Here is a 25,345-nt window from a genome sequence, read left to right on the forward strand (position 1 = left end):
TGAGTGTTTCCAGAGATGAATACCACAGATTCAAATTCAGGAACTTACAATAGATATATTAAAATTCAGTCAATTATATTCCAAAGCGTTATCATATTGTTCCAGAACCTTTGTTATCACCAGAAACCACTTAAATGATAAAAGAGTAAGCACTCAAAGAAAACAAGCTACTTTTCAGGAGACAATCAGAATTAGGAGACCGCAGGAACAGGGTCCAGGTGGGCTCACTATACCTGATCTACCCTTATGACATGGTAAAGAACTTCTCACCCCTTCTCTAAGGATTGCCTACTAATACACTGATCCTACAGCAGTTTCAAATGGGATTTAAAGAGCATAAGTAAACAGAGTCAGAATTACTTTTGCTGGGGCTACTCCTTTTCTTTCATTCTGACAAGTCAAAGAAATCCTTAACTTGAACTGCAGATCTACATTTCAGCACCTACATTCCAGTGTTTTTTGTATCATTTCATTACAACCAGTCCTGGCAATAAGCAATAAAGTCCCCAGTGTATTTGCAGATCATCACAGCAATATGATTAGAAAGCTTGATCCAAGTATCGTAAATGACAATAGAACTTGGGTTGAGCCCAAAGAGAAATGATTTTCCCTGCTACAGGAAAGTGACTATACATAGCTATGACTCCAGCTATACATTATGCTTCTTCTGTTATTAAAAGTGAGTCTTTCCCCAAGCACTGATTTCAATTACTTAACAATACGGTATACTTCCGAACAGTAGAGTGCCAAGACAAAAATTGTAATTTGAAATAGAGAAAATACATCTTCTGTGCCCTGGGAACAATTAAAAATTCTGCTGACTATAGTAACTACTGAGTAAGACTATCAAACTGTTACCTAAACGTATGCACAGCCGTACATGCACACACAAGCCTACTGATCTGTAGGACCTCTAAACCCTTCCCTTGGAACTAGCACTCTAATGACCATCTGTAGGAAGAGGGATGTAGTTCGTGTGATCATGGGGACACAAGAGTGTATCTCACCTATTGTGTAATATTATTTGCTAAAATGTAACACATTTCCCATCTTTAAAATACAGAGACATTTCTGTGGAAAAAAAAAAAAACAACCTTATTCTAAGAAAGAAAAAATGTTTTAATCCGAGTTTAAGTAAGATATTTTAATTTTAACATAGATTTTAAGAGATTATTCATAAATGCACATTCTTGAGTTTATGTAATAATTATTTGGCATTTTACATCTGCTATAATATGCAAAACATATTGGTAATATTTCTAGCTTACATGCTATTCCTAGCACAGAGGACTTTTCGTCATTGAGGCTGTAATAATTCACATACTAACTGGAAGAACAAGTCAATCTGACAAGTTTTGTACCTGAAAAGAACAAAACTCACAGGAACATTTGGATTGGAAGGCACCTCTAAATGGGTCATCCTAGATCATCTTTAATACACACTTACCTTGTCTAGCCATGACTGACTCCACACCCTCCCATGGCAGTTTGCTCTACTGACCTAAATGTTGCATAGTAGTAACTCCTTTCCAATATTGAACGGTATAGCAAAGTATTCCCTGCTGCAGCTTAACCACAGTATTTTTACCACTTTGCTCTTTAATAAGGTGTGAAAATACCTTTCCCTGTTCTTTCAAGCCCTTTTGCATATACCTGAAGCTAAAGCTCTCACTTTCTCCAGACTCAATGTACCTAAATTTCTTGTCTCGAATCTCTTTCATCTTGACTTTGGGCTTTTCCATCTTCCTGAAGTGTTCTGTGAACGGAGGTTACCTTTTGGCTCTTTGATTTTGTGGGCTGAAGAGGATTTGATATATTTGCAGCAAGGCTAGTTAGGAATTTATTTTATCAGGCTTGAAGTTATAAATAGTCATCGTGCATCTCTTTTCTTTATAGTGGCATTTGTTCTTTCAAAATGAACATTGGTATCCCAAGAAACACCTTGAGAAATCACACACACAAGATCAATATGCCCATTAATGAGATAACTGTAATTTAATACTGCTGTTCTCCAGGATGTGCTCTGTAATTCTAGGGAGCTTCTACCTGAACTTGAACAAGGAGTGTTACCTCCTTATATAAATGTATGTCACCTCTATTAGGCATTGCTAGGAACAAAGCCACATCAGCTCCAAGATTACCTGAGCATTTACACGGAGCATCTGAAGGCTGCCAAGGCTACACGAAGTTCTAGTAGTAGGAACTTAAAAGCTGCTTCCGATAGCCTGGTTGGGCTGCAGTCATATCAAGGGCACCATACATTCTGATTACCCTTCACCTGATACATATCAATGATTGTGACACCTCTGTGCTCCTAACACAGAGGAGGTCCAGGAGCACAGGAGAAGCTGGTGGCCTGTTCATGCTTATAAAGTCTTCGGCTGAGCTGCCTGGAGTCACACCCTAAGCGTGCAGGGCATGTTCTACCAAACACCCACCCACACAAACTCTTACCAGCGCCTAACACAGACCCCTCTGAGTGATTTCTGAGCAACCCAGAAGGACAGACATGAGTGGTGGTCAAGTTCCCCATCCATGGCAGAATACCTGCACCAGTTTCAGTACCTGAGGACTCACAAATATCTCCACAGTTGTGGATTTAAAATGTAATATTCACCTAGTGTATCATTGTACCATAATGCACATGCACTGAAATAGGATCTGGGACTTTAAATCAACTATTTGCCTGTAACATAAGTCAATCTCCCAATGAAAATACACTCTGAAAGAAAGTGGTAAATGAAGGGGTCTCACACATGAAGAGGAGATGTATTTTTCTCTTTTTTTTGACAAAAAAAAAATAGCAGTGAGTATCCAAACAGCTTGCTCCAGGGTTGCTTCAAATAGCTGCAATATAGTACTCATCCAACTTGTTTTCAGAATCAACACAAGGAAGGTTTGGGTTTGCTAGTTTTTCACTGCTTGAACAAAGAGAGGACACTGCTGCTGGGACTGCCTCTGCCTATGGCAAGTTTGAGAAGCTGAAAACATGGCCAACAATAGAATGGCACAAGCAATTTTTACATTAAAGAGATAGCAGTGAAGTCTGATGCAAACACACAAGCATTACGTTCTCCAATATGCAGCTCAGAAGACAGGCTTATTGACCATAAAATGATTGTATAACCCAACCAGTATTATGTCATCTGAGACCTTGTTGAGGCCACTACCTTTTCATATATGCATATATCATGTTATTTTTCCCCCAGACAACTGTCAAGTTACATTCCTTATGTAATGCTGCTGCAGTGCTAACCTGAAACATAATGACTGTGCTCATTATAGGCTATTATGAGTTCTGGGATGAAGAGCTGTCAATAATGTGATTTGCTCCATATAAGGTAAAACACTGTCTTTGTTGTAAAGGGGATCCCAATTATATCTTTTTGAAAGAGTAATTACAGTAATAAACAGATTAAGCATGGTAACCGCAGGTCTCCCTGCAGCAAGGCATGCAAGCCCATGTCTCAGCGGGTGCGCGGGACAAGGAGACAGGCTGCTGCAATCTGAAATGCTGGATCAGGCCTTAGCGTACAATCCTCTGCATCCTTGAACGAAAGAAGATGGTACAGAACACTGTAGTGCTCATGGCCAAATAGATTACATGTTTGCTGTATAAATGAAAAACCTATACACAGTAATTTCTCCTGATTGCTCGCTCTAGCTTTTCTTTTTTGTTGCTCTTGCTGTCAATTCAGTGCAGCCTATTAAAGGCTGTGAAAGAAATGGCCTTCAGCAGGGATTTATATTCCAATCACACAATCTCAATTTCTTACAGAAAAAGAGCTATTGAACTGGTTCTCCAGTTTTCAGATAAGTCAGGTCTGATTTTCAGATGTTGCCCCTATGTCGCAACTATGTATTGCAAATGAATTCCTATTTAGTATACTGCAAGATAAACTGATACTTGTGCAGTAAGGTTCCAAACACGATACATCAATTTGATAATGACAGTAACAAATAGGTAAGTCTCAACACCTTCCTGTCCATTCATACAGAAGCTTTTTTGGCCATCTTTTGTTTTTTTAAGACCTCTTTTCTAAAGGTCTTTTAAAGGCCTCCCCCTCTGGTGAACTGGGAGAGAGGCTTTTGTTGCTGCAAGTTCTTGTAGGAAAAAAGCAAAGGCATTCCTTTCCCAGTATTTCAATTTAGCCCTTACTATCAACATCTGAGTTGCAAAGTATAACCTGAATTCTGCTCAAAACCCTTACTGGTCTTCATCCTGGTTTATTACAGTTGTTTGCTTACTGACTCCGTTTGCATTCCCCAAGCACCAGAAGGCCCTGCTTGCTACAGGCTGATGGATCAGTGCAAGACCAGAGACCTCTGAGATGCTCCTGGAAGCTGACTGTTTGCCTGCTGACTTGCCCTCTTCCCTGAAGCCCTTGGGCTACTGCAGTACAACCAGAGCTTGAAGCCTGGACTGCAGGATCAGATTCCTCTGCTATCAAAAAGAGATGTGTCAGTGTCTAACATCCACGTGTAAAATCCACTGGGGCTGAGATGAAAACCCTATAAACAAGACACAATGCAGGTAAGTCTACTTCAGTGTGTTATCGCTGTTTTACATATTTAAAAATCTAAGAAAAAAGAAGACACGCTAAATTTAAGGCTTCTGCTCCATCCTCGTCACCTTTTTGTATTGAAGCAGTTAATCTGATGCAACAAAATATAAACCAAACACAGTAAGACAGCCTTGTTTCACAAGCTCAGTAATATCATATATTTCCACTTCTTAGCCTCCAAACCACAACCTGCTGCCTTGCCGAGCCTCCTCCTGACCCTGGTCCCTGCAGAGACAGCTAGCAGCTCACACCCTCCACCTTTAGCCAAGAGACTAGGAGTGGGAAAAAGGTTGCAAAGAAAGAGCAAACGTTAGGACCACGGTGTGTCCCTGCCCATCCTCACCACCCTTCCACTGCTGATCAGAGCCTACTCTTTTTGGCACCGCACCACCTTCCACTGCCCCCCAAGACCTTTTTCTAGGACCAGCATAGGCTCTGCTCCCCGCCTGAGACCCTGAGGAGTGATGACCAAAAGTCTGTTTCTACACAATCCACCTCAACCATAACTAAATGGATCTTCCAATTCTACTCATGTATTTATAGACCCCTGCATGGAGACATATTATTCTTTCAAAAGCATTACAGGAAAATGTTGCAAGTGATTGTCATTAAAAAACCTTCATCATAATTTCATTAAAAATTAACAAAAAGAAAGCATTAGTACTGTCCTGGCAACTGGGGGCTGGGCATGTCACATTATTAAATTGAGAAGGGGAGCAATGGAAAGTCTTTTTAGATTGGTGTTTCCATTCCTTCTTCTTTTGCTTGGTTCAAAAGTCCTGCATAATTAATACTGTAGTACTTAATAAATGCTTACGAACCTACTAGCTCTCTGCTCTTTCCATTTAATTAGGTGATTGACTTCAGGCATACTATAAATTATAATGACAATTTAATTACTTTTTTAATGTGCACACTTAAAAGATTTATAAACAGGAATAGAGTAGTACAGTGCATTGAAAACTAGAAATACTGTGAACCGGACAATAGCACAAAGTAATCTCATCTAAGGTATCTCTGCAGTGTCTCAGCACCTGCAATGACTGGGACATAGGGTATTTACAGTGTCTAGTGCAACTACAGAGAATTGCATACTTCTATCTGAATGCTCCTTATAGCACTTGCGTATCTCACTCGGCTTCACAACAGAGATCTAAAGAGGTTCTGAGGAGAAGTCAGACTTCAGCAACTCTTAGGTAAAGTGCTCACAAAAAGTGCAAGGCCATTTCCCTTCTTTTAAACAGATTGTAAAACTGCCTCATTGCATCATAACACCGCCATTGTTAAATTCTGCAGGGGGCTGAAACCTCCCATGGTATTCCAGCTGGAATTCCAGCTCATCAAAGACCATGGATTTCATCATTTCATGAGCAGACCCTTCCTAGTTAGGAGACAGAAATGTCTGTCAAAGAATATTTCATGCCATCAGCACCACACACTGCAACAAGCGAAGTTAGCTCTTCTCATATTTTTATTAAGCCATCTAGGACTTATTCCTCTGTCACTTACAGGAATGTAAATTATAACTAAATTCACAAAGCTAAGAGAATAGCATATATAATAAATCAAGAAAGAATCAGACCCTGATTTTCATTTAAAACCAGAGCTCAGAGAAGCACAATTGATAAATTAAATAATCTATTAAAATTTAAAGAGTTGAAGATACTAAGAGGAGACTTAACCTACCTCCATGCCCAGACATTTCCAAAACCATAGCTGGTTATTAAAACCAAAGAAACCAGCACTATTTTCTACAAGTTACCTGTCACCAACTTAGACAGACGACAGCATTTGTTTTAAATCACACTGTATGCTATATTGGTGAAACTTTCTCATGTAAAGAAGTCATTAAAATTTGGGCTAGAGGAGACGCTTTCCCATCTGGGAGCTGAATCTGGTTTGGTGTGACTATTCCTGTCTGTTAATTTAGCAGTATAAAGTATAACTGTACATTCTTGGCATACTTACTGGGGACGCTGGCATTTCTGTAACCAGAACTGCTTTCAGAAAGGGGAAAAAGACTGGGCAATTCACAGTGCACTAGAAAAACGATGGGCAATTCAGTGTTTTAAGCATCATCTATCAAGTGCTGAATACTCAAAAGGGAAATAAATTTAAATATATCACCAAGGCACAGTGCTGTGGCAACTGTCTCTGATTTTCCTTTTTAACATACTAAAAAAAAATCCCAGATGCTCGTCTCATTCACAGATGAATGAATCAATCCTTCTGCTTCCTCATGCATCTGTCCACCTCGGCCAGCACAGAGCTGGGCCAGAAAAGGTATAGGTAAAAGGGAAAACACCAGGACACTGAGCAGCACTGTGAATCACAGGGAGCTGCTTTGTCTGCGGCTTCCGTTCTCAGAGGAGCTGTGCAGGGCTGAAACAATGGCTGTCCTATGGAGCTGCGTCTCATCTACCTCATCTACAGCTGGTGATGGATGATGGGTCAAGAGGGCAGCAGACTTTGGGTGCACAACCCTTAAATACTTTATCAACGATGGCAAAAGGCCATGTACTACAATAACACGGCAAATACTTCCTTTTGCTGTAGAGCAGACAAATTCCTTCCTCTCTGCTGGCTAAATCTGAAGCTTTTGGTTCACGGCTCAGAGTGTGTGCAACTTCTATATTCGCAAAGCATACATGTAAAAAAGCTGCAGTTTTATTCCTGAGACTGTTCAATTGTAAACATTCTCACAGAAATGAAAAGTCAGCCTATCTGTGCTGAAATCCTATGCAGTCGTAAATATGCAATTATAGGGATTTATGGGGTTTATAGACAATAAAAGAAGGAACATTTCACCCATTCTGAAAAATGAAACTGCATACTAAGAATTGGTAAAAATTGTAAAAATGTGTAACTCATCCCAACTTTTCATACTGAAAGAATTTCTTGAAAGAAAACCGTATCAACTTGATAGAAGTGAAAAGTGCCATAAAAAAAAAAAGGAATCTTGTCCCTGGTTTAAATGAAGTTTAATAAAAGTAATAGGTCCTGTGATATAGCAAGCTATGTTAATACTAACAGCTTAACAGTATTGTTGTGCTACCCAGCAAATTATCATTTAACGAGACATATAAGATGTCTTGTTAGATGTTGAGTTGGAATGCCTTCATGCCATCAAAGTATCTTTATACAAAATAAAACTGAAGTAACATTTAAAATGCTCTGAAGTAAGACATCTTACTGTGTAACAGTTGTCAAGGGTTTGTCCCAGTTTAGAGCAGAGGTAAAGTATTTCAGAACCTTCTGCTATTTAAATGTTCTTCCAACCAGTTTGGTCTTCTGTTCCTCCTTAGCTGCTTCTCTCTCTGTTTACCTGTTTGGGTATCTTTAAAACTTGACCTAACTGCTCTGAATTTCACAATAGATCTTAATGCTCCAGCATTAAGCAGAAAGCTGTGGCCTCATGTTTGGTTTCTAACAGCAGCCTTCCACTATATGAAGGGGGCCTACAAGGATGCTGGAGAGGGACTCTTCTTCAGGGACTGTAGTGATAGGACAAGAGACAATGGGTTCAAACTTCAACAGGGGAGATTTAGGCTAGATATAAGGAAGAAATTGTTTACTGTGAGAGTGATGAGATACTGGCACAGGCTGCCCAAGAACGCTGTGAATGCTCCATCCCTGACAGTGCTCAAGGGCAGGTTGGACAGGGCCTTGATCAGTCTGGCCTAGTGGAAGGTGTCCCTGCCCATGGCAGGGGGGTTAGAACTAGATGATCTTAAGGTCCTTTCCAACTCTAACCACTCTATGAGTCTATGATTCTCAAGCCAACAGCAGAAAGGAATCACAGGGTTCCCCAAAGAAACTTCCAAATCAGCTGTTACCATTTCAGCTCCCTTAGCAGCTGGCTAGAGCATCAGCAACAGAAGAAAACCATATAGCTGCCCACCCACATGGCCACAGAAGCAGAGGTGATGGTGTAATAAGTAATGGAATAATTGATTTATGGCAACAACCTAATACTGGCTCATTAACTTTCCCATTTTGGAGACTCTGAGAAATTTGTTCACATAAAAGCGCTGAAGTCACTGGCAGAAAAGTCACTTTTGACTTTTCTGAGCGAGGCAGAAAAGCTGTGCCGTCCCACCATGCACCTTGCAGTGACATGGGAAACCTGCACCTTCCTCTGGGTGCATTAAGGCAGAAGAAATGTGTGATTTCCTCCCAAAGATCTTATCGTGTTTTACTCTACAGCAATGGATGCGCATAATTTCAATCAAATGATGTATTACCAATCTCACCATAGGCTTTGAACTTAAATGCTTCAGAACAGACCAAAACAAATGGTGTTCTTGTTCAGAAAATGGAAGGTCTTAGGGTGAAGGTATCTCAACTTTCTAACAGCCCAATTACAAGCAGGCCTGTCTTGTCTAATTTAATGAAGTCTGAATTTCAGATTAATCATAGAATCTTTTAGGTTGGAAAAGACCCTTAAGGTCATAAAATCCAACCATTAACCCAGCACTTCAAAATCCATCACCAAACCATGTCCCTAACTGCCACATCTACACTGCTTTCAAATACCACCGGTGTGGTGACTCAACCACTTTCCTGGGCAGCCTGTTCCAGTGCTTGACATTAAAAGAATTAAAGTAAGTTATTTTAATTAATTGCTATAATGTGTACTGAAAAGCTGCTAAAGCAGCAGAAACTTTTGCACAGCCTCTGTCAGCCAGAAAGTAAATCTGCACATAGGTGTAATCTGCACTCACCCTCTGAGTATTTTCTTTCCTTTTTCAGTCTGAAGTTAAGATTGACACCAACATGCATTGTATTCTTAATGTGTTTTCCATGTGAACAGAAAGGCATTTGAGAACCACAGCGATGTCCCAGAGAAAAACATTTGGAATATAACTTTTCTGGTACACCCACCTGGGCCAGCATTCTGTTCCCTTTTATTCATCCAGGTAAGGACAAGCTGACAGCTGGGGGAGGGAAGAGATTGGGAGCCATATGGAGCTAGAGTCAATTTTCAGTATGTATTTGTGAATAGACACAAAAGAGATAAATGCTGGCATGCATAAATTCATATTTTATCAATATCTATTCTGGTACTTACTGTCAGAGTAATTTATTCAAAAAAGGCTTTTAAAGGCAAACACCAGTTTAAAGAAAAGCCCAAATCCTTAAAGAGACACCTTCCAACCCTGATTTATTCCTTGCCACAGTAAGTCCACAATCCCAGCATCATGAAGCAGGAGGCAGAAGCTCACTCACAGAGTTTACCTCCCAAAGCTAAAAGGGAAACTGATGCAAATAACCAAGAACCCAGGAGTGAGTTTCTCCAAATCACTGACAAAACAAGTGCCAAGGAGCAGGGTGGGCTACCAGCCCAGTGCATAGAAGCTCTGAGGCCCATGTCTGAGTTGCTCATGCAGAGGGCAAGTGCAGCTGACAATATCTCATGATGACAAAAGCTACCAAAATGAGAAGGATTCACTAGTTTTGCTGCCTGTAGTCACTGCACCTACGAATGTTCAGTTTCACTTCTCAGACTTATTCAAATTATCCAGCCCTCATGGGTCTGTGAACCTGAGCTGCAAGTCTCAGTGTGGAAGGGGATTTATTAAAAGACTTCTGGTGCATCTGACCATGACAAAAAGCTAAAATAAATAAGTAATAGAATCACAGAATCATAGAATGGTTTGGGTTGAAAAGGACCTTAAGATCGTCTAGTTTCAAGCCACCTACCAGGAGGGGAACATCTTCCATTAGACCAGGTTGCTCAAAGCCCCATCCAACCTGACCTTGAACATTGCCAAGGATGAAGCTTTTACCACTCCTTTGGGCAACCTGCTCCAGTGCTTCACCATCATCACCTTTACTTCATCACAGTAAAGAACTTCCTTATATCTAACATGAATTTCCCCCGTTAAAGTCTGAACCCATTGCCCCTTGTCCTATCACTACAGTCCCTAATGAAGAGTCCCTCCCCAACATCCCTATAGCCCCCCTTCAGATACTGGAAGGCTGCTATGGGGTCTCCATGCACCCTTCTCTTCTCCAGGCTGAACAGCCCCTACTTTCTCAGCCTGTCTTCATATGGGAGGTGCTCCAGTCCCCAGATCATCCTCATGGCCCTCCTCTGGTCCTTCTTATGCTGAGGACACTAGAACTGCACACAGTACTCCAAGTGGGGTCTCACGAGAAACACACTGAACATTTCTGAACCCCAGATTATGTCTGGCCTGGATCCAGGGGACACGTTGGATTTCCACTGACTCTGTATCGCGGATTTTTATCTCTTCCTACAATGCAACAAGAGCAGGACAGTGGAGGAAAAGTATGTGAAATTTACTTATTCCATCAGTCAGAAATTGAAAATTAAAAAAGCCACTCCAAATGCTAACAGAATGCAAAAACTCATCACTTCCTTCCTGAGGAGGGCATTTGTAAGTATTGATCAGAACACGTGCTGTGGCAGAAAGCTTCTGGACTCTGTTCATGGCTCTTAAGTAGCTCTGAATCTGGACATGGGGCAAATGGTTTCAATTTTCTATGTTTTTTCAAAATAGTAAGAAAAACACATACCCACCTCACACAACAGAGGCTTCATCAAAGTTTTTACCTCACTCTCAGCTTCGTAAGTAGACAGTCCTGCAAAAGTGCAGAGTACCATGATTTAGATTCTATTTCCTTAAAAAAATAATTCTATTTCTTGGGCTTTTTTTTGCCACGTAGGAACAATTGTGGATGCAAAATCAGTATCTCTACCTGGAGGCTGGCCTCAGGCTCAGGCCTCACATCGTGTTCCTACATCTTACACACTACATACATCGAGTCTACAAACAGGTCAGTAGGACACAAGCCAAGCAATGCACATCTAAATATGAATGGAGAACAAACAAAAAAAAGTGGGTATTTTTAAGATCAAAACTTTCTTAACAATCTCATCTCTTTCCGGTCACACAGTCTGGGTGCAAGACATAAGAAACAGCTTCCTGAGACACTGCGGTGTCTTCTGAATCACTGCCATTACCCAAGAAAACCCCAGGAAGTGGTTTGGATGAGAAGCTGGACCTGACTTGCATAGGTATCAGCTGATTTCAGAGTACACACAGCACAAAGCCCTAACAATACAGACATTGTGAAACCAGGAATAACCTTCCCTTATCTCCTGCAGTCTGGGAAATCATTTCTAACCCGGTGACTACACAGCTTAGGAACAAGTCAAACAGTTAATTATTCACTGTGTGCTTCATAATTAATCTCAGTTTCAGGCGAAATCTTTGCATGCCCATAATAACATGAAGATCTTCAGCGAGGGAAACAACAGCATGAGCTTTTGGACCTCCTTCTGCACAGCAATTCGTTTTTCCATAAACAGTTACTATTAAGCAAGGACAAAGCAACAAACCAGACAGCCATCTGTGTAAACCAATTTAAAAGGATGGTGACCTCACAAGATTTTTCAAACTAACGCTCTCCATTTAACTTCTGCCACCCCGTCCTGCCCCAGCAGACACTGGGCTCATGCAGGTCCTTGGGCGAGCGCAGCGCTTCCTCTTTAGGGAAAGCTGGTACTTTAAAGCCGCAGCAATTTCAAACCTGTGAAAAGAGCATGTCAGTGAAAATACCTCGGCATATATGGAAGCAGGCCAACCTACCCGGCAACCCACACACCCCAGAGCGTGTTGCCACAAAGGTCTGTGCTACATTTGCCAGCTGAGCTTCCTAGAGGTATGAGGTCAAGTGAGCACAAAGGTTCAGGCCACCGATGATAACATAAGCTCTGCTGAAGTGTGCTCTTTCTTATGACCCGGAATGAAGCCAGCAAAAGCACAGATGGAAATCACATCGTAAAGGAAGACAAACCTGACGGCCTCAGAGCAAAACTTACAAATCCACATATAGCACACCTATCCTGTAAATACCCGAGATGGCCACAGCATCTACAGAGCCTTCTGCCTCTTTAGACTTGAGTCTAATGAAGCTTCAGGCAAAACATGCAAAATAAAATACCAAGTAGAACACCTACAAACAGATGCAAGTAATAAACGCCCAAGGCCATGTCCTGCACCAAGTCACTTGCAGAACTTCCCTTTAATCCATGTACTGAAGTCAGACAGAGTCACATAAGAACTGAGCAGAGTGTACTGGTGATACCAGATCTTGCTAGTACAACGGAAGGAAGTACACAAACTCATTTACAAAGGTTCGTTGGATTAAAAACACTTGAGTATCAAAAAAGGTAACTGAAAGAAATCTTTCTTCCCATTTCCAAGCATGAGCACAACATAACAGTATATTAACTTTATTTTAGTGGTGGAAGTGTTCACTTCTCCATTATATAAAGATGATGTTTCTAAACCATATAGTGCAGACAGGGTAAAAATTACATCCTGGAACACCAAGGCTTGTCACATCAACTCTTTTATTTTTTTCTCTTTAGCCTGCATTTTCAAAGTCATTATTTTACTTTTCCCCTTCTGCAATGCCTGATATCTGTGCGCATGATAGTTGTTTTTGCTTTAAAATAATAGCAAGGAGGCAAAAGTAACTTGCCCTTCTGACCCAGCACGTAATTGTACAACTGTTTGCCCAGTAATAACCCATCGTACACATAAAGTGACATTTCTCTAATTGGCATTTGCTGAACACAAGGGCACCCTCTGCAAACACAGTGGCTTTTTTACTGGCAACCTCTTTAATTATCTCACTCTTCCTAACATAAAATCTCCTTTTTATCCTTAGAGAAGAACAAACTGCTCCTCACCACGGCCATAGTAATACTATATATTTCATATTATGTATCAGTGAATGCTACTAAAGATCAGCCTTACATGACAGAGTAGCATTAACAACAGTCCTGAGAATTTGTTACAGAAAAGGGAACTACTCTGACCTTTAAGTTCACATTTCAGTAGGGCCTTTTTGATGCACTTCAGAACAAAAGTTCAAGCTGCATCTCACTTCAGCTTGTGACATCTTGTTGTATGTAAAAGTGAGGACAGAAATTCAAGAGAAGCCCGGCTGGCTCTGCTTATCCTTGCCTTCAGTTTTGCTGTGTCTACTGATGCTGGCATATGCAGTGTATTTCTCTGCTTTCTTTCTTTTTGTCTTTCCTTGGTCACTGCTTCAAATTCCTACCCCAGCCATCTCCAACAGCTCTCCTGTTGGCTGTCACATTATGTAAAAACTCATAACTGGCTCAGGAAACATTTAAATCTGCACTATCTTGGCACGCAGCTAATCGTTGAAGCAAACGCTGCTTACACAGTGGAGTGCTCACATTTCCTAGCCTGCTGTGGAGATGTCGTGCCTCATCTCGTGAGGCTGGAAGGAATGCACAACGCTTTGTAACATACCTCTGACTTTCTGTTTCTGCCATATAAGCATCTTGTTATCAGTTTTTATAGGGAGGGAAAATGGGAAAGGGAATTCCTGGAAGAGATTACAATTGTCAAACAAGCTTTTGGTATCTTTTAAACAACTGAAGCATTAATTTTTTGGCGGCGCTGTCAAAAGTCTGTGAGAGCTTCCTGGCTGCAGTGGAAGAAATAGTACACTTAGTTCAACTACAAGCTGTACTTTTTAAAAAATCCATATGAAAACAGACCCATTATTCATTTTTCTTTTAATATGTGGTTTTGCCCTGCAGTTTCAATAATATTTTTTGTAAGCCCTTGCATTCTCAAGAAAGAACTACAACTTAGAGCTAATGCTTTAATAAACTCTTGTTTATATTATAGTCAAACCAGAATAAACAAAATAAAGCTACAAATGACATTTTTATAGGAAGTCAAGAAAAAGATTCATGTGTCTGAATATTTTAGTTACAGTATGGTAGGCATGACTATTATTTCCTGTGAAGCCAAACTGTAGCATTAAAGAGCTGGCTTCTCTGGCTACTCTGGGAACAGAGCATGGCTATGACTCGGGCCTCTGAAGAGCACCTGCATATAAATACCATGCAATTTTAATGCAAAACTCTCATCAAGTATTCTGGGGATTTTACAATGGGGTTAGGGCAAGGTATGGCCATGAAAAATATGTTTAGTGTCTTCAAAATACCACCATGTCAGATTTCTGCAAAATGCTTCCCTTTACGGTAAAATGCACCAAAAACTTTCAGGAAGATTTCAGGCAAAAAAAAAAAAAATGACCTTTTTAAAAAGTGATCATAGAATCCCAGAAATTAGATTAAAAAGGAAATGACCAAAGTCTATTAGATCATCTCATACCCAAATAAGAAAAATCTATGTAGTGTATTTTACAGTGTTTTTCCCAGGTCACTCTTGAGTCACTCTAACTCACCAGCTCTTCTGGTTTCCATCAGGAGAACAAACCTTCACTGTAACAGGGCTTTTTCTTCCTGGCAGTTATCTTCATATTCCTTTTGCTCATTTGCCCTACTTTACTCCTTTACACCTCTTTGAGACTGCTGTCCCCTTCTAGGTGATTTTGGCTTTGATGCTTTCACCACCACGATATCTAATTTAATAGCAAACAAGGTAGAAAATACTAAACTAAAAAGAGCAACTGACCTTCTGATTTGCAACCTCGTTTCCTCTGTAACCAGCCGCAACTTTATGGTGGAATGCGACCTGAGCTCCTGGTCAAGAGTCAAAGGGTGAAAAATCACCACCGTTCCGGTTTAAAGACATGCTATATTTCATCAGCACATGGCCCTGAGCCTTATGCAGGATGGAGATCTACTAGCAAAGCAATCTCAAAAGTTTCTCTTCTCTTTATTCAATGTGATGCTCAATGATTTGGTTACATTAAGAAAATTTGGTTACTATTACCTCTCCCTGCCAATTAGGGAAAGGGGGTTTAAAGAGTTTTGTGTCTTCTAGTTGTCATGACCTCATTTCTTTCTCATTCCCAAATTACAGACTTTCAGATTAGGATTTCTGCTAGCCCTTTTATATGTAAATGGCATTCTCTGGAGGGGGAAGGAAGGAGTTTCACACTGCAGATTGACATGCCAGCTCTCATGGGAGGGACAGCAGATGTCAGAACCTCGTAGACTGACTTTATATCTCCTCTATCCCTGAATAAACACGGTCATAGGCAGCATGCAAAGCAATCCCCACAAGTACATTCACTTCACTGCCTACAAGTATAAAAAAGTGTACAAGAAGGAAAGCTGCAGAATCCATCCCTGAGAATATTGGAGTAAGTTTGTGAAACCAAAATGACTACCTGGTAAAAAATATATTTTTTCAACTTAGTTGCTATTATTTCTAAGCAGCAGGGTAACAACTGGCAATTGTGGTTGAGAAAAAGAAAGGCTGGAGGAGTTCTTGGAAAACTTTTCAATGCTAAAGGCCTGCCTGAAGAGGGACAAAGTCACGACATGAAGCTACAGACGCTTGGCAAACTCAGCAGTCTTGAATTGGCGCCTTGTACCGCACTCATGTTATTAGCTATTGCACTATCATGTAAATCCTTCATGACAGTGATATTTTTGAAGTACCGCTGTACTGTCAGGTGTCCTGACATTACCAAGGCTCCCAGGGATACCAGCCTGTGGCATTTCTTTCTCACCTCCTTTACGCAAAGTTTCCAAGTCAACCTGAACACCCTGCAAAGGGCCAGAATCTGACTCCGGAAAGTTTTAACCTCGATTGGAACTGAGCTTCTTCCCTCACTGCCTCCTTGGGGTAGAAGGCCTCTTTCATGGAATCCTTACCCAGGATAACCCTGTCCCTTACCCTCTCCTATCTCGGGATTCACGTACAGCTTTGCATCTGAAAATAGGAGGCTGGTAGGGAGCACTCATGGCTGTGAGCAGATGGACAGGGAGTCTGCACTGAGTCACTGGCAGCACACCACTTGTTGAGCTGTTTGAGGTCCTGCAGGAAAAATGTTCACTTTGTGGAACTGAAGAGAAAAACTGCCAAGAGCAAAAATCCCTACAGGAATTACCTCACTGTGTATACACTGGAAACAAAACAGGAGACAAAGAAAAGACTTTGCCACAGTGCACAGGAGTTGGTGCCAGGCTGCTGACATAAAGGAGGCTCCTTCCTATCTGCCAAAGTACAGTGGCTCCACCTGCAATATATTCCTTCTCTCTTCTTCCCCATGTGCAAACTAATGGGTGGATTCCTTTCAAACTAACTCCATGCCAGGGTAACATTTACAAATCTATTAACTTACTGACAGCCTGGTCCTGCACCCCCAACAGTCTCACGAAAGTCACCAGCTATTTACAGGAAGGGCTGAGCTGATGAGCAAAGGTTTCAGGACCAAGGTCATCAGGCCCAGAGTGTGTAGGATGAGCTTAAGTGCTACCTGACTCTATTCATTCACATTATTGCACATACTAGCATCAAAAAGGTAGAAAGCTCTCCATTTATCTTATCAAATTTATTTTAAAAAATTAAATACCACAAAAATTAAATACCAATATCTTTTTTTCACTTTTCCAACTTTTTTTTTCATGCTGTATTTTCCTTCTACTATTATTTCATAGAATCATAGAGCCGTAAAATCATTCAAGTCAGAAAAGACCTTAAAGATCATTGTGTCCAGCTGTTAACCTAACACTGCCAAGCACATCAGTAAACCAGATCCCCAAGTGCCATTTCAGTGCATTGCTTTTCTTCCTCTTTGCTTTTGATTCCTCCACTCACTACAAACATCAACAACACTTATGAGCAACTCCTTATTCTTCCCTGCAGCAAAATAATGGCTAAATGAGGCAATGGCTAACCCGTATTCCCTTCACAATACCTTGAGAAACGAAACCCGAAACAAACCAGTGAAACTATCCAAGCCATTTCTCACTCAATGTGACCAAAATTGGAGTTTCCTAGTATCCAGGAACTGGCACAATGATTTCAATGGGATTTTATGGAAACACAAAGATCACCTTCAAGGGTCAACTATTTAGGACTATAATACGATGATTTTAACTAACACAATGAAAAGATACCATGTGGCCTGAAGCACTGAAATCACTCCTTTGCCTCACCTCTCAGGATACTTCTACAACTTTTAGACAGTTTCTGGTAGCAATACATCTCTAGTTGTGTTAATGATTTTGTTAATGGCTGAGCAGCACTGGCTGCTCCATACAGTCACTCTTCAAACAAAATGGTGCTCTCAGAAGGGATATCCATGAGCAGGGTTGAGCTATGCTCTACCTTTGCTGCTCTTCCCATCCCAGGGCACGTCCTTCTTTTCAAGAGTATTTAAGCACTGGGAGTATGTCGACAAAATGACACAAAACTATTAAATACCAATAACATTGTTATGACCCTCCACTGATATCTGACACTGCAGCAGCAGTACAGAGCACACGCCAATAGCTTTAACAGGTAGGAGAGAAATGAACTGTATTTAATCTTTTAAAAAAATTCAGAATGAAGCCCCTGATATTCCCATGTCAGATTCAGTCTCTGTTGCCGCCTCCCAAGCATGGTAATTACAGTCCTGTGCCCACTGGGAACCAGTTGCACACTGAAACACCAACACACTTCGCTGGAGGAGGGAGGGGTTTGCTGGTGTAGTTATTACAAGATGCAGCAGCAGATGCTTTGACTTCCAGGGAATGTGCAGCATCTCTTTCTCATAGCATCCTATTACTTTAACTTTCAAGATTAAATATCTGGTTAGCTGTTGCCGAGGGCGACAGACAAGATTTTAAAGTTGGCCACTGAACAGGCGAAGGCTCTTCCAGAAAAACAAGGCTTTAGCCACAGTGGTCATCATTCCTCAATGCAAGCTGTGCAAGCAGAACTTGGTGCCCGCACTTAGACACTGAAGTGAATAGAGCACAGGCACATGGACCCAAGCATCCACCTGGTGTGACTTCACTGCAGGGTCAGCACCTAAATTAGTTTGTCCCCAGCATGACACCTCTGTCACAGCACACAGGGAGGTACCTACACACACTGCCACATGTCAGTTTGGACTTTAGCCCTCGCCCTCGCAGACAGCCCCAGTGCCAAGCATCAGGAAATAGCAGACAACTTGCCAACACTTTTTTCTAGCAAATGACAACCCTTTCTGAAATGTTTTGAAGGCCTGACATAGTCTTTCTGGAAGGCTGGTGATGCTGTGCTCTCACACAGAAACAGTAAATGAAAGCTACCCTAAAATACTATCACTACTCTGAAATATAATCCCCTTAAAATGGGGGGCAAATGAGGTCAGTGTTAGTCAAAATGGGCGTAATGATTCCTAGAAACCTATGGTAAGTAATACATGCAGCAACATTAGCCAGTTAGCAAGTTTAACATTTTCTAGGCACAGTACCCAGAAAAACTCACTGAATTTTAATGCAGATTATTCTAGATTCATAAAGCTTTTTGTGCTTACCTTTTTATAGATTTTGTATTATATAACCAGTTTGTCATGAATTGCAAAGTCTTACTGAAGTGACTGAAAACTAAAATAAAAATATAGAGGCAAAGCCAGAGTATATTTGTAAACCACAGTTAACAAAAACCTTTTCATTCTCTCCTCTCCCTTGATATTCCAAGCCTATTTTCAATTGCCACTTCTCTTCCGACTACTTCTATTGAATGCAATCCTTAACCAACACTCAACTAGCCAGACAGCAGATGAGGAAACTTGCTTCAGAGCCAGTGCACGTGTTGTACCAGGCACCTGTCTGCAAGAAATGCAAAGGTATACATAACATGTATTGCTCAGAGCGAGGGCATCCGCACTATGACAGCACATGCATTGCTACTGAAGGCAGCTTTATGTAAGCACTGTGTCAGCAAACGCACAGAGATGGGTTAACTGCCTCCTGCAGGAAGCCTGGTTTCATTCATTAACTACGACCTCTGGGCTAGTACGTGCGGAGGAGGAGAAACACAGGCAAGTTAAAACGAAGCTCCTGTTCTCCCTCTGAAAGTTTTCAAGTCTCAAAATCCTGCACAAAACCCAGTCTGCTGTCACCTGAGTGAAAAACAATAGCAGGCACTCATACAAGTAAGACCCGCAGGAGAGTCTGCAAGCCCAGCCCATGCGGAGGGCCACCTGCCAACAGGAAGAAGTGGTGAGGAGGAATTTGGATCCAGCTGCTATCCTCCCTCAGCCAAACAATGCCGCACAATAAACAGCATTAAGGACTTTTTTTGATCATCAATCACACTGAGAGCATCCATGTCATTTTCACTCCCTGATTGCCAGAAGGGCGTAAGAGACTTTTTAAGCTTGAGTTCACAGGGAGCTGATCTGTTTCCTACCACAGCTGTATCAAAGGGACTGAGCCAAGGAGAGAGAGAATTTAGGGGGGGAAGACCAAGAAATGACAGTGCCTCACCGTAGGGCTGACTCAAGCTGCTAAATTCATCACAGGTAACACTCATAAAAATATCGTAGCTGTCTTGCAGCCCCATTTCCCATGTCAGCTTTTGACAGAAAGACACAGTTAAAGGAGAAAGAGGGGATAACTTAGTATCTGCAGTACTTATTTTCATACTACAAAGTATTGAACACCAGGCAATGAACTACAACCACATGCTCAGTGGGTCACTGTGGCAGCTCAGCTTAACCTTAAAACCGCACAACCTACTGCACCTTCAGATTTAGCGCAGACAGCACCTGGGTTAAGCACCCCAACAGATCCACTCACTGCCTATCGGCAGTAAGAAAAAGGGTTAAAAACCAACCAGGCTGCAGCTGAAAATTCCACAGCACTTCCCTCCACAGAGCTGCAAACTGCGCCTCCCTGGGACAACACAGACTGACAAACTGCCTTACAGATCAGCCACTTAAACACACTGAAATGCCACTGCCACCGGCAGACACGTATGGCTGGAGAGCTCGGGAGAGTTCATCAGAGCATCACGGTTGCTCGGCATTGCTCCGGCGCAGCCGCTTCTCCAGACGCCGGGAAGCGTGCCGTACGGCTACACGTCGGAGCCGGATTCACCGCCTTGCAGCCGAGGAACCCCCCTCTCCTTCCTCCCCGCCTCAGCCCCCGATGAACACTGAGTATCTGTGTACTACCTGCGTTTATCAGCAGAAACATCCCGTGCCTTCAGTCATTCAAGGAATTTAACAGCCTGGAAATTCCTGTTGTCCATTATTTGAGGTCACAGATAAAAGCTAAACAGCAGCCGTGACTCCCATCAATCATAAGTCACTCACTGATAGAGTGTATGGTAGGAGACCTACTGATGTAAGCTAGTCACCAGAGAAAATACCCACTGATGACGCATATCCAGGCACAAAAATAGTTACAGGGCCCCCAAAGGGATTATTCAACAGCCTACATTTAGATATTCTTACAAGAGACCCGCAGTCAATTTGCTGCTATTAGATGGCTAGGGAACGTTGAAGTTTAAGTTCCTCAGCAGACATAACCACAAATAGCTGGATTAAATAAGCTACTGCAATTACAAGCTGTTTTGTAAATTTTAACACTGCATTATAAGGATTAAGTCTAAACAGAACCACCGGCTATAAAACGCTGCATAGCCTTTGCTTTTACTCTTTACCAATTCCTTCTGATTATTAGCCAGCAATGAAAGGAACAATTCAAAATTGATTCACAAATGTTCAGACTGAGTCCTTTGTGCCACCCAAGAGCAATGTTTGTTCTAAAAAAAATTATAAATATATGTGAAATGGTGCGGGGTATTTTGGTGATGCTTCAATGCTGTCCGGATAAACTTCTTTGCAAAATAATTCTGGCTTCATTTTTGCCCCTCTTTGGCAATTGCCTCTTCACTAGTAAAAAAAAAGACCTGAATAGCTAATCTTTCTCACATAAATCGAAACCATGTAAAAGTAAGTTACCAATGACATACAAAACTATGTACCATATACCTGCTTCAAGAAGAGGCTTTAAACATGACCCACAGAGACACCTTCTAGCCTAAACTGCCCCATGATTCTGTGCAACTGCATTTTTTTTGCATTAATATGAAGTTTAAAACATAATCCCCTAAATTAACCGGTGAGCGGGTAATCTCACTATACTGCTCCCTTCGACAGTTTCAGGAGCCTTTTCATATCCTTCCTGCAACCAGACTTACTAGGCTATAAATGAGACAACTAAAACTCCTGATGATGAAACACTGACTGTGCATTTTTGGTAATACTAAAATCTTAGGGTTTTTTAATTGACTGAGTTTAACCTCCAATCCCCCTTTTCAGAAGCAATTTTGGTGCTTAGGAGTCTAAAAGTTAATGACTTTCTATTGCATATTTAAAATCTAAATATAGGAAAGTATTTTATGATTCCAATGCCTACTTCATTGACATACTTTTGGAAAGCATTACCTAGCCAAACAAACACTCAAGGATTTATAGTGTTTACCCTGTAAAGCAGGAGAAAGAAATGTCCCAGACTACAAATGCCTACCCCATTTTCTTCATCTGTGATAACATTATCAAAAATACACACCAAAATTATTTTTAGAACAACTGTTTCGCAAAGCCCTCACATTTCTCTCATGTATCTATATATGCTGGCAGTCCACATGGCCTAATTTAACAGCCCGAAGAAGAAACATTCATTGGTGCCCTCTAGCTGATTATCCCAACCAATTTGCTGCAGACACCTGGCACCAGCCTCTCTTTTCCTCTTCCATCATTCCTGGATCTTTCACCGGTGCCCACTCAGTGCAACGCCCTGGAATAAAACAATTTGCTTCCTACAGAAGATGTGGGAGTCAAAACATTCCAATCCCCACGTGCTCTCATCTGTAGGACCTCTTAGAATAACACAAGTGCCATGAGAAACGGGAGAGGTGCAAATGTGAGCAATACCACATCACCAAGAACCTGCGAAGTACCTAAATACACTTTGTAGCAAGTTTGCAAATTTCATGGGAAAATACATGCAATACACAAAGCCCCTCACCTATTCAGAAGTAGCATAATCCCCCCCCACCCCACAACCACCTTTAAACAGCTTATAAGCCATCTATTATGCTTTGCCACACATTCTGAAATCCATGTATCATTAGTCAGTGATAGATCAGACAGTTTCATAACTTGCAGCCTGGGACCGCCCTTTTGCCATCACGGAAGTCTGAGTGGAATGAGCTCGCATCTTTCACTCTGGTATTCCTGCTCCACCCACCGTGCTCCTGTCCCCTCTCCCTCCAGCCCCTCTCCACGGAAGCTGTATCGGGAATGACTGAGGCCCACAGCCCCATCACCACACCAGGAGCACACCTGGAGCACTGCTGCATCTTCTAATGTGTAAAAGCCATGAGGCAGAGACACCAACGCACACCCTGAACACCACCTCTAGTATGGGAGGTGAGGCCAAGGAATTGGTGTCCAAGCAGAAGTTCCCCCATCTGGAGGGAAATCCCTGCTGAGGAAGAGCCGCCCCAGGAGACACAGTGCCTGTGGTGACCCCAGCACCAGCACCAAGGGAGGAGCTAGGTCACACCAGTGGGCACCTCCGCTCCAAGCACGTGAGGGGTGGGGAGAACATGTGGAAAGCAGGGTTAAGGCTCTGTTCTCTTCCTCCTTGCCCAGCTGCAGGAAGCACAGGCTGGCTGGAGCTGGCTGTCTTTGTGTGTTTAGTTAAAGCCACAGAGAGGTCTATAGCACCGTATCAACCATTAATCAAAGCAAACACAGAAGGGAGACCATGATCTGAAGCTCAACATAAACACTGTGCGCCTGACTAAGTTTGAGGGCTGCATTTGTAATTCTCAAAAGGTCTGTTTATACCTTGACTGGGAAAAGGAAAGCTGCAGCATACACTCTCTTATTTCTGTGTCTGAATAGCAGCTGTGAAGCAACTGCTTAAATGCTTGGGAAGTTCCAGGATCTTCCTGCAATATCCAGCTGTGCTTGGAAGGTTAACTTCCCATATACCAGCTGCCTGTTGAAACAGAGAAAAGGTTAATCACAGTGGCCAGACATTTTGGAAGGGACCTGGGGCTCCCTTTCTCTAGCACCTTACTACAGCATTTAGCTAACACTGCTTTCACACATGCTGCCTGGGAAAGGACGCAACAGACTCAGTCAATACTCATCAAGGGGATGCAATCCAAATCTCTACATTATTAAAAGAGCAAGGGGCTGGTTGAACAAGGAATAGTCAAAAGGAATAGTTCACGTAAAACAGGCATTTTACTCCGTGTGGAAAGTGAAATTTTTGGCATAGATCAGTTTTCCTCTTTCGTTTTCTTTTTTTTCCTTCCAACCAGCTGTCGGTTCAGTCAGCTCTCCTACAAGAGCCCTAGCACAAGGCTGGTTTGGGCAACTGCTTCTGGAAGGAAACAGACTTTTCCAAAGCCTGTCTTCTTGAAACATAAAGGAACCCGGCAAACCCTTGCACAGAATAGGTACAGATGTGGGAATGTGACAGAGATGGGCCACGAAGGTGGTAAACTACTGAGGAAAAGGAGATGTGGAAAAATGAGGATCTGGAAGGAGGAGCAGCCTCTACTGTTCCCAGTGAAAATGTATAGCTTTTCAAAACAGAAAATAGAATGAAAACTGTAAATATAATGAAAACAGGGTAGAACAGGAATCTTGATGGTAACTAAATATACCCATCTAAATAAGTATGAAAGAGTGCAGAGATGTCCTGTCATAACAAAGCTTCATGATAGTTTTTAAAATGCCAGATTTGAAGTAGGAAGCTGATAAATTATCTCTTACTAACCCAAGAGATCCAGCTAGGAATATACACTATTGTAGTGTAGGAATATTGTTTATGAAAGGTAAAGAGACTATTGGTTTTCCAGACAGTAAGAGAACACCCCAAATTAGCAAATTATGGTTTTAAAGTTTCTACAACTTTGGAAACCAGGGGCAATATTAGAAAAAGGTATGTGGCTCGCTGAGGATGGAATAGTATGGAACATTTAGTCACTGTGTCATACAATGTTAGATAAACCAGGACACTGATGTCAGAAACATAAAAATAGTCATGCTATTCTCATTCTGCCTGCACATCAACCTCTTAGGGCTTTTCTCCCAATGCAAGCAATGGCAAAACAGGTAATATTGATTATAATTGAAAAGCTAAATTAAAATATTAGTAGAGGTTTCTAAGACTACATAATGATTTTTTCCTGTTTGGAAGCAGGAACTTGCTACTTCCTTTTGCATGCAAACACTCTTGAAGAAATCTAAGATGAGTAACAAAGGGTGCTGGTGGTGGGAGTTATGCTTATATTTTAGTTATTTAATGTAAAAACAACTTCCTGAAATGAGAAATTAGCATTTGATAGCAACAGCCTCTTCCACAACTGCAGCAAAAGGATATGAGGGTTCTTCATTTTACTTTACCCAGTTTGAGTCTGTTAAATAACTAGCTCATTTACAGCTGAGTAAGTGTAAGTTGAGGAAAGCATACATTCCTATTCCAGTATATTAATTAAAAATACTTTGATATCTCTTTTTTACTAACATTTTTTAAAGTATTTTTAGAATAACAGTAATCTCAGCAGTCTGTTCACATCCTATGTATGCCCCTTGACTTGAACAGACCAAATAAAGTTAACTACAAAAACATGACAGGTTTATTACATGCTTTATTCTACACTTACTGCATTGGTGGATAAGAGAAAACAAGCTGATGTCATCTACCTTGATTTCTATAAGGTCTTTAACACAATCCCACACAACATCCCTATCTCTCTACATTGGAAAGATAGGGATTTGATAGATGGACTATTCAATAGATAAGGAATTGACTGGATGGCCATATCAAGAGAGTTGCAGTCAACAGCTCATGTCCAAATGCAGATCATTATCAAGTGAAATCCCTCAGGGGTCCATACTGGGACTGATACTGTTCAATATGTTTCCTACGTAACCCAGCTTCATCAGGGATCCAACTGAAATGCCTCTATGCAAACACACATAGCATGTGGAAT

At 41.5% G+C, this 25,345-nt stretch overlaps 1 long non-coding RNA gene across 1 annotated transcript in view; it reads right to left on the reverse strand.

The window, feature by feature from the left end:
• Positions 1 to 11,108: 11,108 nt before the first annotated feature.
• Positions 11,109 to 25,345, reverse strand: part of LOC117435922 (uncharacterized) — a 63,559-nt gene continuing 49,322 nt past the window's right edge. The window contains exon 3 of the long non-coding RNA XR_004549466.1: positions 11,109 to 11,174. This is a non-coding gene — a long non-coding RNA (uncharacterized lncRNA). The remainder of the gene's footprint in view (positions 11,175 to 25,345) is intronic.

This window comes from Melopsittacus undulatus, chromosome 3 (assembly GCF_012275295.1).
Source record: "Melopsittacus undulatus isolate bMelUnd1 chromosome 3, bMelUnd1.mat.Z, whole genome shotgun sequence".
Taxonomy (NCBI): Eukaryota; Metazoa; Chordata; class Aves; order Psittaciformes; family Psittaculidae; genus Melopsittacus; species Melopsittacus undulatus.